The sequence below is a fragment of the Arachis ipaensis genome, chromosome B09 (assembly GCF_000816755.2).
Source record: "Arachis ipaensis cultivar K30076 chromosome B09, Araip1.1, whole genome shotgun sequence".
Taxonomy (NCBI): domain Eukaryota; kingdom Viridiplantae; phylum Streptophyta; class Magnoliopsida; order Fabales; family Fabaceae; genus Arachis; species Arachis ipaensis.
Window position 1 is genome coordinate 113,009,602 of NC_029793.2, and position 13,159 is coordinate 113,022,760.

The following is a 13,159-nucleotide window of genomic DNA, read 5'->3' on the forward strand; positions in this document are numbered from 1 at the left end:
TCTAATCACAACTTGATCAGTACTTACGTAGTTCTCTCCATCTAGCACATTTTTAGAGTCTGGTGTCATATGGTGAGTAGCTCCACTATTTGGATACCAATTCTGATCGTACATAGTTGCCGGTGTAGCCATAACATTACTGAGATTTGCTTGAGGACCTTGTGAGGTTGATGCATCATACTGCTACCTTTAAGTATCATATTGCTATCTTGGACCTAGATCTTCAATGTCATAACTCAAATCATACTTAGTTTGTACCAACATCTGAGAGCGATGTGGCTAGCTTTTGCACATACTTGACATATTACTCTAATTTTTCCTTCACTAAACTAATTCATTTGTCACCTATCTCCATTATAAGCTCTTGTACTCTCAACATTATTGAATTTTGAGCCCTCGTTAGTGAATCTTGAAACCTTATTGTTGAATCTTGAAGCTGCTTTACTGAATTTTGAACTACTACTATCAGATTTACCTCCATTTTGAAGAAATCTTCCACCTCTCATTACTTTGCCTCCTCTCACTACAAAGTTTTTGTTTATTTGTGGCAGTTTTTTTTCTTATTTGTGGAGGTTTGTAACCCCCACCAAATGGTTTATGGAAGTTTTTCAAACCCCCAAAATTTGAGGTGCCATGAGGTCTTTTGTGGGGATTTTAGAAACCTCCACAATCTATTCAGTGGGGGGTTTTGTGTGTGTTTATTGGGAATTTTATATTAAACTTTTGTGGCAATTTAAAACTCCCACAAATTAATTTTTTAATTTAACATAAATTAACCATTTTGTGAGATTTTCAAACCTCCACAAATCCTATAATTATTTATTTATTTTTAATTTTAAAAAAATTTATTAATCTCATTTCATATAAATTAAAACAAAAAAAACTTTAATATATGTCATCTGTACTCATTTTATATATTTATTTAATCATTAATTAAATAAAAATCTCTAAAATAAGTCTTTGTTCAGCATGAATATCCCAGAATTTCATTCTACTATTAAATTATATTCAAAAGACAAGAAGAAAATTTTAGTTAAATATGACTAACAGAACAAGTATGAAAAGAGGTTAAAAGAACTGAATTAGAGTTAGAATCAGAGAAGAATGATAATTGATATTGAAATTATTAAATAAATAACAACTATAGAGTAAACCATATTATTCCAATTAGCTGTAACTGAACAAATCTAAAAATTGTTCTTGAGAAGAGAAAATAGAAAAAAGAAAGAAAAATAATGAACCAAAACTTTTTAGTACCTTTTTGGATCAATAACAACTAAAATAATCATTATAGTCATCGTGAAAAAAAAAACTTTCAGCTAGGAAAAACCTTCACCGGATTCACAAAATCTGCATCTGAAACCGCGGAATCCTCGAATTGGTTCGCATCATCTTCTTCAGCTAAGGCAAGGAGGTTAAGATCTATGAAACTCTCTCTTCCAAGCTTTGAGGAACTAGTGGTGGTAACCAACGACAAGTCCGACGAGTACCACCAATGCTGTTCCCTGCAACAAAGCAAAGGGAATTATAAGAAATAATCATTGGTTAACAAAATAGGAGAATTAGTCAGAGAAGTTTAAAATCAAAGGTTAAGCTTGAAATTAGGAAGTTCCGTTAGTCATCATCTATACTCAAAAGTAATATAAAATCCAAATAATTTATCAAGCAAGTTAAGGAAGAAAATAAAGAAAGAACAAAAATGGAGATATGGAAGAAGCATGATAAGCCAGGGCCTAAGTTATGATTGTGGTCAACCTGAGTTTGAATGAAATCTTTCGATGGCTGAGGTTCATTATAACTTGATTAGTTATAATGATCACAAACTGGACATTAGTGGTTCAATTCTTCTAAGATCCATTCAACATTTTTTCTTTCTCCTGGCGGCTACTTCTTCTACGACCTTTGGGTCTCTGCCTGCCCAAACAATTTCTGGAGGACGGAGTGATAACCACTGCAGAAGACATAGAAAAACAAATTGAAGTAACGGCGTAAGCCAAACAATTTTCAATTAGGAATCATAATCCGTATGCAGGAGATAAAGATATTATAAAAAAGGAAACAGTGACTCTTACTCCCAATACTCCTCCTTTCCTCCTTCACCTTCAGCACTTCAATTTCAAAATAAAAATAAGTTAATATAAACTCTTATAAATATATAAATAAATGTATCTTACTATCACTAAAGAGAGAATAAACGTCAATTCTATTGTATTGCTCTTCCTGAAAAACATCACAGAGAAGAATTTTTCTTTTTATTGTTTAATAAAGGTACTATAATAAAAAGAAATCAATAGAAGACTAGGACTAAGAAGTTAATTTACCTCTTTTAGCCCATTATTGTAGTGTTTCATTGCTGCTAATGGATAAGAAAACATAGTCTCAAAAAAGTGAGTTCACACAAATATAATTTACATAAAGTGAGTTCTTATTTACCTCAATTTGTTCTATCATTTTAACTAAAGATCAATTAACGACAAATTCCATGATCTGCAAGCACGTTTAGGTAAGAATAAGCTATCAGAGACATAATAATATTCATAATTTATAGATCCAATAACTTCTTTCACCATTTACCACTTCTGTAAGAGGCATGAAACGACTATACCAGTCCTTGTCTTCCTTTATGGCCACTTTTAGATCACCCTGCAACGTCTCAGCACATTGCAAAAGAGCCATGACAACCCTTGCCTCATATCCATTAACCGGCATACTTCTCCTGCCTTGCCGAATAGCAGATTTCACCTAGAAGAATCTCAAATCAACAACTTGATAGAAAAGAAAGCAGAAGTTACAAAAAGCATATCCAAATTTAAGGAGGTATAGGATTTGTTAACTGTAAAGTAAATTAGTGCAATTAAAATTATCTCATAGACGATTTGCTAACAAATGCAAATCCACGTTACTAGGCAATAGTTAATTGGCTTCAATTGAATGCCAGATTATATACTTATTGGGAAAGTAAAAACATATAGAATGTCATAACTGAACATTGCAATAGGTAGCAAGAAATACCAATTAAGACTATTCAGATGACTTTATGCTAACTGTAGATTCTTCTATGAGATAAAGATACACCCTCTTTCTCTGCTCACTTGGAAAAAAGATGCAACTCAATAAGAATCTAAGGAAAACCAATCTCATGACCAACTCAAAGCTGATTTTTTTTAAATCACAGAGATAATGAAAAATACAGATGAATAGAACTGTGCAGAAACTTGTTAAAGTTTTCAAATTGGCTATGATAGATACCTCTTTTACTCGCTGTCTAAAGGCATTAACGAAGATGTACAAAATTACTGAAAGAAAAATCTAAAAAGATTTGATAAAATAAACAAAATGAATGCCAAACTATATATTCAGCAAATAAATGCAGATAATCCACACCTTTGTTCATGAGTATGGCCTATAGACCAAAGTAAGCAAGCTCCCATTATATTCCTCATTTTGAAATCCAAGTGGTCCTAAAATACAACACCTCAAATACATTATTAAACACATAATAGTGAAAGACTCAATTATTAATTTTTAAATCAGAATAACCCAATTAAAAATTGAGAGAAACTAGATGGAGCCCTGCAGTGATTTAACCTGTAATATTCACTTCTTCCTTTAAAGTTCTACAAATAAGCCATGAGGAACTAGCCTTTTTCCAAGTGATACCATTTGAATATGTTAAATAAATCCCTGTTTTTCAACACCTTGTCAATTCACCATTAATTTAAAAGTGATTGTAAAGAATAATCTAGCCTCAACTAGTAACAATACTGAATTTGCATAATTTAAAAGACAACACACATGTCAACATCACCATTGTTAATCTATAGAAGACTCAATCAGAATCCTAACAAAGTAACTAATAATCACTCCTAAAACAAAAAAAATTACTAACTATTGTCATGAAACAAATCAGCTTCAATGAACAATTATCATGTCTTCCTTGCCTTGTTTCCAAGACTCCTTATCAATACAAATGAAAAATAATAAAAAAAATACAGAACAAGAGGGGATACCGTAAGAAAGTTGCAACAGAGGAGAAATTTATTGTTAACAAAGAAGAAATATCAGCAAATTAATAGAGAAGAAGAAGAAAAAGAAGTACCAGCGTCAATTCAAAGGAGAAATTGGAGTGAGAGAAAGCGACGTTGAAGAAGCAGCTCGGGAGTGAACAGATCTGCAAATGCATTGTACCACGGCAACTACGGTGGCATCGACGGCAGAACCTGTGGCAGCAATGGTGGCAGAAACTGCGATGGCAAAGTGGCAGCAACGACAGACAGAGAGAACAAATCCGAAAACGCGTTGATAGAAGGGGTGACTCGATCTAGAAGCTCTCTATTGCAACGGGCACGACAGTGGTAACAGCACCGTCAGCGAAAACCGCAGCGAGAACGGCGGCAAAAATGGCGTGAAAAACTTAGGGTTTATTCTCTCTCAGCTGACTCTGCACCTTTCATTTTGAGAAAAAAGAGAAAATGACGTTTTTTTTAATTTTGAATTTTAATTAATTATGAGTGGAGGTTTTTTAAAGTGCCATAAATAAAATGTATTGTGGAGGTTTTTAAAAACCTTCACTAAAATACTCCCTCAAATCAATATTAATCTTGTAGTGTATGCCCCTATAATCACTACCTTTAAAATCACATATGCTACCATTGAAATCGAAAGATCTTTGTGCTAAATTATCTTTGGATAAATGAGTCTGGCTTTCTAAACTTCTCAAACATACTCTCATGTGTTAACAATAGAGTTTTCAACTCTCCAACTGAGATATTGGTAGGCCTGGATACTATTGTTGTGATTAACAGAGTTTACTCTTCTATTAAGCCATGAAATATAGCATTTATGTGATCACTTTCACTAACTGGTTTACTTACTGAAACTAAAGAATCTATAGTTACTTTAATTGCTAATACATATTCATTTACCGAATTCTCAATTCTAATGTTGTTGAGTCTATTTTTTAGCTACATTATTCTAATTCTAATTTGATAGGAGAAATAATTTAATTTTTTTCACAATTGATATGTGTAAATATACCCTACCATTCGAATAGTGAAAGATTTGACATGAATGCCAATAACTAAGACTTCAACAATGCATCTAGTCACCTCTAAAATTCAAAATTTTTTACTCATGTTGCATCATACTGCTGTGGAATGTCCATTCTTATGATATGATTCAGCAAATTGTGCTTTTCGATCATTTAATTTATTCATCTTGATCTTTTCAATAAAAAAAAAAGTTGTCATCGTCTAATTTCATTAAAATTAAAGAAAAAGTGAAGTTTGGTGCCATTACTAATTGAGTTTTAGAATTATCAAAATTATTTCGTACAGATAGAATTTAAAGTTCTGATACTATAGAAAGGTACCAAATTTAGTTAAAGAAAAGAAAGAATTTAGAGATTAAGAGAGAAAAAAATAGAAAGGAGAATAAACTTTCATTGCTAAATCGAACTAACTTTTTCACATGACTTTTAATTGCACTCCTAATAACTTTATTCTTGATAGATGTATATAACTGATTAGCCCTTCACATTTATTAACTATATTATCTATTCTATCACTATAAATTCTATAACAAGTAGATTTCACATTTTAGTAGGAGATAATAAATACTATGTGTGTAAAGAAAGAATAATTAAAAAAATAATTATAAATGATTTTTTATTATTTTAGATTAATATTTTTTAACCTAATCAATTCATTAGAAATATATATAAGNTAATTGATTGAACCTAGTTATAAAAAAATATTTTTTTATGTAATATGACTGTAAGAATATATTACTTATTGTAATCGAATACAGTTTAGAATAGTCCCACTTAATACGATATTTAAAATCTAAATTTTGTACATTTATCCTTAATAAATCCTAGGTATATATATTATGAACAATATCCATCGATCTGTTAATAATGTTCTAAACAAACATTTCTAAAACACAAATCCTTTGGGGATGTAACTTTCTCAAAACATGCACATCATGGAAGTGTGTTCGTGGATGTGTCTAATAATTATTATATTTTAAACACATATATAAAGAGATACATCCAGAAAATATATCTATAAAAATATTTCTATTAAACACAGTTATAAAAAAATATTTTTATTAAATATATATATAAAAACACTTCCATTAAATATAATTATAAATAAAAGTTAGTACAATATGAATTTTGTTGGTAACGTAGTAGGGTTTAAGATTAACGCCTTTTGGTCAGCATATGAATTTTACTGGTGCATGCAAATAGGCAATAATGCCGCTTATAGACAATTGTATAAGAAAAATAAACAAAGCGAGAGTGTAGCATTTGCTTTTGATCGAGAATAAGATTCCGCTTCTCAATTTTCAATGATTGACAAAGTTGGTGGTGATTATTGATTAAAGGATTTAAGGCCCGTTTCTTCATCATGACTTAAAGGATATAGATTCCTCCTCATCAACTCTCCTAATACACTTGCCAATTTTTTTATTTTGTATTAAAAAAAAAACTTGTGATGCATGCAAGATGATCGTTTGGCTACTACTTAATAAGTTTGCCGGGTAATGTTATTTGAATATTTGAACTTTAGTATTTATTAAACATTAAAGTTGGGGATGTTAAAATAAAACTTACGCTAAAATTTTAAAATGATAAAGTTAATGTTGATATAAAATATGATAACTTACATTTAACTAATAACATCCTTTCTAATACTCCATTCCAATCCATCAACTACTAACCACTATTATTCTTTTGGTAAAAGCTTGCAAGAATATACCATTAGTGTGTTTGGTTTAGTTTTTTTAAATTGGAATTGAGTTCAATTTATTAATTATACTAGAATTGATTTTGATTTAAATTGAATTTGTTTTAACTTGATTTATATTTGCATACTTTAATTTAAAAGTAATTATAATTGATAAATTATTATTTACATATAAATATAAATATAACACTAATTTAATTGTAAAAGTATTAAATGAAGATAAAATAAAATGAAGATAGAGAAGCCACAAGGAGAAAGCTGAAATAAAATGAAGATGCAAGAGGAAGAAGATGAAAAAGAATAGTTAAAAAATAAAATGAAGATTACTTTACATGTAGAAAAGATGAGGAAAGTGAAGAAAGATAATTGAGAAATAAAATAAAGCTGATATGTAGAAAAGATGAGGAAGGTGAAGAAGGATAGTTGAGAAATAAAATAAAGCTGACATGTATGTAGAAAATGAATAATGTGAAGAAGGGTAGTTGAGAGAATAAATTTTGCAATCAATTCTCAACGGTAAGAATTGAAAGCAAAAGCTACAAAATATTGCTTCAAGTAATCGTACGTTTGAGGATAAAAATCATGTTAAAAAAAAAGTATCCAAACAAATTTGGTCCATTGTTCAAGCTTTTTAAACGTGCGTTCATGTTTATGAATGCTAAACCAAATATACACTTAATCAATTATCATGTCTTTTGATTTAACTCAATTCGAAAATTGAATTGGGGATATAATAAGGTCCTATAAATTATTAATGTGTTAAAATCATTGGTGAGCAGTGTATGTTTCCTTGTTAAGAATTTTGTTGTTTATACAAATTTTTTTTCAAAGTTAGATTGCTTTCATTTTTTTATAGAAAAGAAAAACAAAGTCCACATGAGGACAAAATAAAGAAAGTACCAACAGTGAGATTCTTCCAAAATCAAAATATTACATAACATAAAGAGGTAACTAGTAAGAAAAAACTAAAACGGTAGACTAAGAATGAAAATCAGCAGGGGACCGTGTCGTATCAACTGCTCAATGCTTGATGGGTCGTCAATGCCATCTCCAGGATGTTACTTGCTACCGATTTCTCCCCTTCAATCACTTCAAGGTTGCACGCTTTCCAAATGCCCCAACAAATAGATGAAAAAGCTCGACAGAGGAGCCATCACAGTGCACCTAATTGATTGTTGATTGCCACCATGATTCAAATTTTGGGCATCCAAGATGCACAATTAATCTCCCAAAAGGCGAAGAGCTCTATACTTCTAGCACTGGACCACACTGTTGTAAACAGTGTATGATTGATTCGCCTTCTACTTGACACCATGGACAAAGTGATAAGGTTACTAGAATCGTTGGTGGAGAGTGTTCATCACATGTAGCTTCTTATGTATAGCTTTCCACAAAAAAATTCTCCTTTATTGGATTTTTAAGCTTCCACACTATCTTCCAAATGTTTTAATTTTTCATTACAAGGGGTAGCTTTTCAAAAGGAAGATGATATAAACTATATGCCACCCGATATTCCAAGGCTATGTCATAATATTTGCAGTTGTTCAGAGTCCATTAGAGCTTGTCTTTATTGTTTGTGTTTAGTTGGATAGAAAAGATGTGTCTACCAATTTCTAGAAGAAAGACATTACCAATCAGCTTAAAATTCTAGCTTCTATCTCTAGTATAAGTAGATCATTCACCTAATATACAATTATTACTGAATTATTGTTGAACATTATCTGAAAGGGATAGGAAGAGGGTAGTCAAAGGTCTTGCCAAATTTTAACATTCTGACCAGAATCAATGCTCCATCGCAATCCTTAGCTTTTTCAACTACTTTCTTACTCTCTAATATACTTTGCCAACTCCAAGAGGATTGGATTTCTTTTTCAGCATCAGGGACAATGAGTATCGATAGTACTTACCCTTTAGCATCTGAGCTAGGATAGAGATAGGAAATATGTTGATACGCTAGAATTATTTACCAAGTAAAGCCAAATTTTGGCCTTGAAATCCTTGAAACCTAAATCATCTTATATTTTTGGCCTTGTCATGTGATCCTAACTGATCCATGCCATTTTTCTTTTTGAATCACGCTAATCCCACTAAAATTGTTGTAAAATACCATGAATCTCTTCCAACAGAGAATTGAGAAGTTTAAAATAAGAGAGTGTGTAGGCTGGTATTGCCTCTCCTATCGCTTTAATAAGAACATGTTTACCTCCCATTGATAATAGGTTTCTTTTTCACGCTTGAATCCTTTTTTGTACTTTGTCCTTAATTGAACCAAAAGTAGCATTCTTTGACCTTTGAATAATAGAAGAAAGACCTAGGTACTTGTCTTGAGCCCCAACATGCCCAATATTAAGAACCTCGGCCAACTGCTGTCTTAGTTCAGTAGGAATATTTTGATTAAGAACACGGCGGATTTGTCAAAATTTACCTCGTGATCACTTCATCTCATAGGCTTGGAGGGGGGACAACATATTAGTACTAGTTTTCTCAGTAGCCTTACAAAATATAATAGAATTGTCTGCAAATAAAAGAGGGTTAACTGTCGAACACCGCTTATGAATCTGAATACCTTGAATTGTCTTGTTTTGCTTTTACTTGTGTAACATATAGGAAAGACCTTCTGCACAGAATAGAAAAAGAAAAGGTGACAAGGGGTCTCCTTGCCGGATACCCCTTGTTGGCGTGAAGAAGTCATATGGTTGACTCTCCACAAGTATAGAATAAGAAACAGTAATGACTAGTTCTTTGATTCAAGAAATCCATCTAGTGTCGAAACCCATCCTTTCCATAATAAATCATAAAAAATTCTATTCTACTCTATCATATACTTTACTCATGTCTAGTTTCACTGCCATTTCACATAGCAAACTAGATTTTTTAGTTTTTAAGTAGTACATGCATTCATGAGCAATAAGAATATTATCAGAGATGAGCTCACCCTTCAAAAAAGCATTGATTTGGGCTCATAACTTTATTCATAAAATATTATAGTCTATGTACTAGAATTTTAGAAATGATCTTATAGAAAATAGAAGAAAGGCTAATTGGTCTAACATGTATCATGTCTCGTGCATTTGGGACTTTCAAAATCAAATAGATTTGGGTATGATTAAAGCCTCTCAATATTTTTCCTCCTCCAAAGAAACTACATATTGCCTTATATACATCACCTCCGACAATGTCCCAATAGAATTGAAAAATCTTAGCTATAAATCTGTCTTCCTTTGGTGCACTTTGGGGACAAATACTAAAGAGCCCTTTTAATTTCCTCAAAAGATATAGGTCTCATCAGTCTTCAGTTCATGGAAGTTGTAACCGAAGGACTGAACTCATCAAACATATTCCCAGGGTCTTCAGGATTAGCTGTTTCAAAGATATTTTTAAAATAAGTTTCAGTCACTGTCGCAATACCACTTGGGTCTAATGCATTCTTTCCATTAACTCCAACCAGTCTCTAGATTTTATTTTTTTGGTTTCTAGCATGGAACTTTTGATAGAAAAACTTTGTATTTCGATCTCTTTCTTTGAGCTATTTGCATCTAGACTTTTCTCTCCAATTACTCTTTTCTTTCTTAATTTCTTCCTCTAGCTTATGTTCAATCTCAATGATCTCATTGCTCCAAAAAGACCTTTAACTCGCAGTTGATCTAATTAGTTAGGGCCTCAATTTCTTTCTTAGAATTCATTTTGCTATGCTGCTGCCATTGAACAAGACGGTGTTGGCAAGCCTTGAGTTTCTGCGTAAGGGTGAATATAGGAGAGCCTTGAACTTTCATACCCCATTCTTCTGTTACAATCTTCGTTACTTCCTCAATTCCATACCACCGCTCTTGAAATTTAAACCGTTGTTTTGATTTCTAGGTTCGTGGTTCGGTATCAAGGAGCAGAGGAACATGATCCGAACCATTCTCACATAGCCTCCTTACCATAGTAGCCTCATACTCTTCTCTCTAAATCCTACTAGCTATGATTCTATCTAGTCTTTTTCTAATAAACTAATCTCCCATTCTCTTGTTAGACCATGTGAAGCGTTGGCCAATTATGCCAAGATCTACCAGCTGGTTGTAATTAATAAAATCATTGAAAGTAAGGACTGATGCTATTATTCAAAGATTTTTCCCCTCCTTTTCTTCCATGCTCTTGATAGCATTAAAGTCTCTCAAAAAAATAAGCCTCCCTTCGAATGGGTGTAGCCTTGATAAGATTTTCTCAAACTGGTTAGCCCTTACCTGCTCATTTGTATTAAGATAAACACACATCAAGTCCCAGACCAGGTTTTTTCTCTTATCCTTGATATGTGTCATTATTAAGAAAGGATATTTTTTTTTTTCAAGAATTGTGACGTCTATAAACTCTTTCCAGCCCAACATCAAACCACTAGCTAAACCACTAGGATTTACTGTTGTGAAACTGTTAAAATTGTAAGATCTGATTTTTTGTTCCACCAATGAGGTTGATTTTTAGTTTCACAGAAAAAAAAAATCACCTCAAGAGAGTGGGATTGACACATCCCTTTGAAGTTGTGGACTATCAGGGATCTTTTCAAACCCCAACAGTTTCACATGAGGATCCTCATGGTGCTTTAGGTGTCGTTATACGACTGACACCCTCCACCATCACACAACATCCATGTGTTGACGAGCCTTATAATTCTCCCATTCAAAGTCAAACATCAAATCCTCCTCTACACTCTTTTTGGTCCTAAAAAAAATCACACCTCTCCCGGTACTATCTCTTGCCATTCTCTTCAATGTCTCAAAGTTACCAGCATTTCCAACTCTAGTTGCTTTATTAGTGAGATCCTCTAGTGGTGTGTTACTTCTTTGGAAGCAAGAACGTCCTCCAAAATAGTCTCCGACCCTGTTATCTTTGTCAGATTAGTACTCATGTCAATTTCCAAATCATCAATAATTTTTATATTTACAATCTGCATTCCTCCAACTCGATTCCTCCTTCCATCTTTTCCCCTTTCTCTTTATTTGACATTCATACCTAAGAAGCTAGCAAGAAGACAGTCGGACATCAGCTTTTTCTTCCAAGTTTCTTGGTTTTGGTAGTTTGTGTTGCGATTTTTTGGCCTATCCTCTTCTCCAATTTTTACCCTTGTGCTAATTTGATCAACGCGTATCCAGTCACCTATTTTATCTTCCTTCAAATATTCCTGTTTTGAATCCTCCATGAAATTGAGACATATTTTGTGATCATGGCCGATTCTTGCACAGTATGTGCACACCGTTCCCAGCTGCTCATAGCGTAAAATCGCTCCCAAAGTCTTCTTATATGGACCCACCACATTTATCATGTCTTTCACTATTCGATTTCCTTCTATCTCCACCCATTCTTTGAGGATTCTTGATTTTCTATCCTTCACATCAAAGAAATCCACATTTATCAACCTTCTTATTCCCTCACCAATCTTCCTAGCCACCTCCAATGTTTTAAAAAATTTTAGGATTACCCAAAATTGGATCCAAATAGAAAGTTTTTTTTATCAGTTATTCCTCGATACACACCCCATTCTTCCATCGTTGCACCTATAAAGCATAGTCTTTAAACAATTAGGAAAAGCCATTTTCAATCCTCATGTCATTCCGTTCTTTATCAAAAAAAAATTGATATTGGTTATGACCGATTTCAGAGACTCAAAATCATTCTAGACATCTCCAAATGACATGGAGAGCTCCTTCTATAGTTATTAGTGAGAAAGTTTTATCAGCGAATAATTTACTTATCAGGCTATTAATACAATTGTTGATTCTCTTCTTTATATCTTTTTCCTCAAATTGAATCAATTATTCAACTTTTCTGTCATCTTCTAGTGTAGTGCTTTACATGATCTTTCTTATGTTTATCATGTAATAACCGTTAAATGTTATGTAGAGGTTTTATTATTTTATAAATTATAAATGAAAAAGCTAAGAATTAAATTTCACGTTGAGAATTCTGTTAAAGAAAATACTCTAGTAGAATAGAGGAAAGTTTAGACTCTTTTTGCCTATACAAAAATATTACTAAATGACTAAATCCATTTAAAATTTAATTAAGCTTTTCATGCTACACATATGTGTGACAATCACTAACCGAGTCCCTCACTAATAAATAATAATAGATAATTCATTAATTGATTCCATACAGCACAGTTTTTTTTAATCAGGGTGGTTCATGAGAATTATTATTTGTTGATTGTTGAATAGGTTAGAAATTATTAGCTAAGCAGCCTAATACTTAATAAACACACTGAGATCCAAACAGAGTACATTAAAAATTTTGACCTAAAATGAACACCTACCAATCTACCATGACTTCTGATTAGAAAAATCCACACCTCTTTTTTCACTTGCGATTGCAACTTTGCAAGTTTTGATTCAAAACTATTTAAGTAAAAAAATAAAAAAAAAAATAAAAAACTT

The 13,159-nt window shown here is 32.2% G+C and overlaps 1 long non-coding RNA gene across 10 annotated transcripts; it reads right to left on the reverse strand.

Annotated features, from left to right (window-relative positions):
* LOC107619500 lies at window positions 1,147-4,673 on the reverse strand. Of its 10 annotated transcripts, none has more exons than XR_002354509.1 (8): window positions 4,100-4,673; window positions 3,589-3,684; window positions 3,385-3,461; window positions 3,013-3,084; window positions 2,575-2,742; window positions 2,073-2,487; window positions 1,756-1,951; window positions 1,147-1,505 (listed from the first exon to the last, which is right to left on the reverse strand). It is a non-coding gene; the product is annotated as an uncharacterized LOC107619500 (long non-coding RNA). The 10 variants fall into 10 exon arrangements; XR_001615669.2 differs by lacking the exons at window positions 3,013-3,084; window positions 3,589-3,684 and having other exon boundaries at window positions 2,073-2,108; window positions 2,322-2,356; window positions 2,434-2,487; window positions 4,100-4,602; XR_001615670.2 differs by lacking the exons at window positions 3,013-3,084; window positions 3,589-3,684 and having other exon boundaries at window positions 2,073-2,108; window positions 2,322-2,353; window positions 2,434-2,487; window positions 4,100-4,601.